Raw genomic sequence first — 5000 nt, 5'->3', positions numbered from 1 at the left:
TTTTAGACTGGTGCGCTGGACAAACTAAGGGCTACCTGTGATACTTGTTGAGGAAGTCCTGTACACGGTCCAATTACGAATACCAAAACTTTACTTCACAGCGTTTCGGTCATACAGACCTTCCTCAGGTGAATTTTTCTGAAGATTTTCACTGGCAAAATGAATAGTGGTGGTAAGTAAGCATATCTAGAGAGCCTCAGACCGGCGCTGAATAAAAACTAAAGATGGTTGAGGTGTTGCGCAATGACTCCTAGCGTAATTTCAATTCACTCCCTTGGCCCTGTCACCTGGGGACACCATCACCCTCTGAGACCCAACACACACACACACACACACACACACACACAGTCCCCTCCCATGAGATGCGCATCACTGTGCTGATGGAAAGTCACCTTGGAGGCCTTTTATGCATGACTGTGTATGTGTGTATGTGTGTATGTGTGTGTGTGTGTGTGTGTGTGTGTGTGTGTGGGCCTCCCTTGGGTGAGGAGGGATTCCCTCTCAGCGTGAGACGAGTTCATGCTGATACCAGATTCAAAAGAGGGGTGGATTAAGCACTACTGGGCTTTTTACATACGCTTCAGAAATCCATATTATGTTCATATCTCAGTGGCTCAACACACACTGTTGAGCTGAAGAGGAGGCTTCAGCGATGCACCATCACTAACTCTAAAAATCGCCAAAAGAGAGCCTTTACATCCTGTCTATTTAAACATCACATCAATAGTCAACTTTTCAATACACTTAGCCAATCCAAAAATATCTCTCTGGAGAAATAAGAAAAACAATGTGCAAATCTAACTGAAAGAGCACTCGTCACAAAAGGAACAAACGATTAGTAATTTGCTGGCCATGAAATGGCTGGTCGATATCTCTGAGCCAATAATGTCAAGAAGGGTTGCTCTAATAGAGTAAAGGTAGCCTATATAAGGTGACGTGGTCGTTCTGCCATCTTTGCACATGTGCACTTCCAGTCTCAAAATAGAACACAGGAAACACAAAGACCTGACCAATCAGAGAGAGACAGAGAGAACGATTGCTCAAATGGTGCTAAGAGAGAGAGAAAGCCTGAGTAAAACCGAAAGAACAGAGAAATGTGTGAAAACAAGTGTGAGGGAAAGGTGGAGAAGGAAGTACAGACATATTGAAGGAAGACATATCGTGAGCAGCAGACAGAGAATCTGGCACAAACTAAGACAGACACAGTGATAGGATAGGAGGCAACCCAATCCCTGCCAAGCCAGAAAGAAAAGCAATTTGCCAACTTGTCATGCCATAGAAGTCCTTGCATCATAATTTGCTGTGTTCAGACAGAGTTCAATTTCAAGCAATGATGCAAGTCGAAGCAAAAGGGCGAAGAAACACACGCCAAATGAGAAAAATCACATGACGGTGTTTAGTTAGGCATTTCGAGACACCCTCAAATCACTGTTTATCCAACAATGTGTCAAAGAAAATGATCAAAGACAGAGACAAGAGACAGAGGCAGAGAAAAAAAAACAAGTGAAAGAGACAGATAAAGGGAGAAGAGAAAGAATGAGAGATAAAAAGGTAAAGTGAGAGAAAGTGGGAGAGTGACAGAAACGGTGATCGGCAGACAGAATGAGTGAGACTGAGAGAAAGAAGGGGAGAAAAAAAAAGAGAATGTGTGAAGCGCGAATGAAGTGCAGAGAAAATTACCGCAGCCTATTCTCCAGTGGGACGGGAGGCCTAGTTGTAAGCACAGTTAACGGAGCCTGCAGGGCAGCCTGTTTCCATGGCAGCTCTGTCATTAGCGCTTCAGTGGCTCAATCTGAGGGCCTCCTGCTCTGTCTGAAGTCCCCCCCCCCCTCCTCCCCCCCACAGCCTCAATATCACACTCGGTCTCTTACCCTCGCCTGAATGCCATCTCTAGTATCTGCCTAACCCTTCACCCTTCACCTTAACACCACTCAATCCCCCCCTCCCCCCTTCCCTGAATGCCACACACAGTCTCCCAACTCGCCCCGAACTCTCAGGGGTTTCGTGCCTCCAAGCCACCTTCCAAGCAATTATTTAGCAAACCTGCCACGCCACTCACCAGCAGAGATGGCTTCGCCTAAACAGAGAGCTAGGCCAGTCACAGTGGACGCCAGACACAGCTTTGCCTAAACAGGGAGCTAGGCTAGTCACAGTAGCCACAGGCCATCACAGACGGCTTCACTTGAGCAAGGAGCTAGTTTAGTCGCAGTGGACGCCAGACAGCTTCGCCTAAACAGGGACCTAGGCTTGTCACAGTGGCCAACAGAAACCGTTTCAACAGGACAGGGAGCTAGGCAAGGCTAGGCTAGGCTAGCAGACACAGATTTGCCTGAACAGGGAGCTAGGCTAGTCGCAGTGGCCACAGGCCATCAGAGACGGCTTCACTTGAGCAAGGAGCTAAGTTAGTCGCAGTGGCCGCACAGACAACAGCCCAGCACAGAGGCCCGCTGTAGTCTACAGGTGCACAGATCAACACCTGGACCACCACCTGAGGGGGAGCAAACGCAACAGCCGCCCCAGTTAAAGCTAGTATAGAGGGATTCCCAGAAACAGCAACTGCCGCAGTTAAAGCTAGCATAAAGGGACTGCCAGAAATAGCAACTGCCACCGTTATAGTTAGCATAGAGGGGACTGCCGGACACTGAGGCCACCCCATTAAAGGATTAACTTCACTGGTAGACGCAATTGCCAAACCACACCAGTGGTTTCCTCACTGATGTGATGTGCATATTCTAAGCACAATGCTCTCAACACCATGGTGATATTCAAGGCACAGCGAGCTCAGACATAATGCATATTTACATACTAACTAACTACTGTACTGAGGTGTGAATATTTTTTTGTAAAAAAGCCTTCTAACTTTTCAACGACGATGATACAGCAGTAGGCCTCTGTGTAATTTTGCTAAATAGTATTCAGCCTTTACCCTGGAAATCCAGAGTTCTCGCGAGAGCACAATTTGAATTGTGTCCGCAAGATACTCTGACAATAAGCAATGATGCACGTTACTTTTACCCCAGACATCGGGGGAAACCAAAAAAGGAGTGTAGTTAAACTGATGACGACAGCGCTACAACTTTCGTTTTTTGGGTCGTAGTGTTATCCAACTGCGTGCAGTGAGATTTTCAAATGCATGCTTGGTGCCGCCCCTCGAGTTGGGCCATTTTCATTATTCATGGCCAGACCCTTAATCTGAAAGATTCCAGGGTCTGGTTTACTACCAGGCTAATGTATGCAGCCTTGGCTATCGTATTATAAAAAAACTTTGATAACATTTCAAATTTTTTTCCACATTAAAGAGACCCTATGCAACTCGAAAACAGTAATATTTCCTCCCGCCCCCAGTGTCCCTATCCGCCAGGGATGGAAATTAGCCACCCGCCACCCGCCAAATGCGGGTAGTTTTGCGCGCTGGCGGGTGAAATATGTCAACACACCCGCCACTGTGGCGGGTAAGCAACTACTTCTACTTCAAGTTGTTTATTTCATCAGAATATTAGCAGTCGCCGCAGAGATAAAAACACACGCCTTGTATCAATAATCAACATCGATGGACATGACGATCACAACAAACATTCTGGAACGAAGCGCCTTAGAATGTTGGCTCTCATCATTGCGTCAGCCTAGCCTAGGCCTAGGCCTACTCTTCCAGTTAACGTGATAGCCTACAACATACATTTACAACGAGGCTACCGGTTAATACGTTTAGGTAGGAAATACATTATATACAGTATAACAGATATACCAAACTCCGAGTCATGGTAGGCTACCTAAGTTAAGCACCCAGCCAATTAAACATGACCAAGGAAAAAGTGAACGGGACAACTCACAAAGGCTACCACGGTAACCTACCTAAATCATAAAAGTTAACAATGCAAGACACTTATCTTTTCTATGACGCCAGAAATATTTTCCTTACCTTCTTAGTTTTTTTGAACATTCACGTTATTTAATGAAAACATGTATCCTTGAACTATGCATGATTTTCCTAAAACCGAATGAAACCTAATTATGTTCACGTACTTTTTAAAGTGACAGGCACTCAATTAGACCTACACACCACCCCTGTAATATCATTAAAGACAAGTGTAATCAATATGAAGTATTCAAATTACTGAATATTTTGAGTAATTATGCATATGCTATAAATTGTTAGCAAAATATATAAAGTGTATGAATTCAAATACTGTATGAAATAGAAACAAGACAAGCCATTTTCTGAGCAGGGTTGAGCAGAGACTGGATTGCCACTGCTCTGAATAATCTGTATCCAGCTTAAGGCAATAAGGTTTTGCCTATATTTTTGTAATGTAATAGACACAGTCACACTTTTTAAAAACTATTTCAGCTTGTGTAGGCCTATCAGTGCTTTCTTATTGAACACAATACCGCGATAATACCGAAAACCGTGATAATTTAGGTCACTATAACCGTGGTATTAAATTTTCATACCGTTACATCTCTACTTGGCAGTATATAATGTATGGAACGGTTGAATATATATTGGCTGGTAAAAATGTTGAGTGGCTGGTAGATTTTAAAATCTACCTGCCACAGTGGCAGATGGACAAAAAAGTTAATTTCCATCCCTGCTATCCGCTATTGCAACCTTGCAGTTTCTGTAGGAGACGATCGTTCCTTCTTCACATCTGGAAGTCTGAGACGCATAAGGAACAAGAAGAACCACGCTTGCAATTTTTATATTTATATATAGCCTATATATGTATAAATATACACGCTAAAGCTGTCGGGGAAGCTCTGCAGAGAAATATGCAAGCATAAAACGAGCGAAAACGAAAAACGAAACCGAAACCAGAGATGAAATCGCCAATCCTGCATAGTTCCTCTTTAAAGCAAATTAGGCATATATAGAATAATTGCGCTACTGTCCTAAATTCAAATACAACATAGAATCAGCTGGCTTTTATAAAGTCAAACTATGGTAAACCTACTGAAAGAACAGTGGATTGTATTTGGCTAATGACACCACAGGACACTTT

General features: G+C 43.8%; 1 protein-coding gene across 2 annotated transcripts in view; it reads right to left on the bottom strand.

Annotated features, from left to right (window-relative positions):
- The window catches only part of grk3 (G protein-coupled receptor kinase 3), a 70110-nt gene that overhangs the window by 52843 nt on the left and 12267 nt on the right, over positions 1-5000 (bottom strand). The window lies entirely within an intron of this gene.

Source organism: Sardina pilchardus, chromosome 14 (assembly GCF_963854185.1).
Source record: "Sardina pilchardus chromosome 14, fSarPil1.1, whole genome shotgun sequence".
NCBI classification, from domain to species: domain Eukaryota; kingdom Metazoa; phylum Chordata; class Actinopteri; order Clupeiformes; family Clupeidae; genus Sardina; species Sardina pilchardus.
Note: the sequence above shows the minus strand (reverse complement) of the source record. Positions and strands in the feature narration are given on the sequence as shown.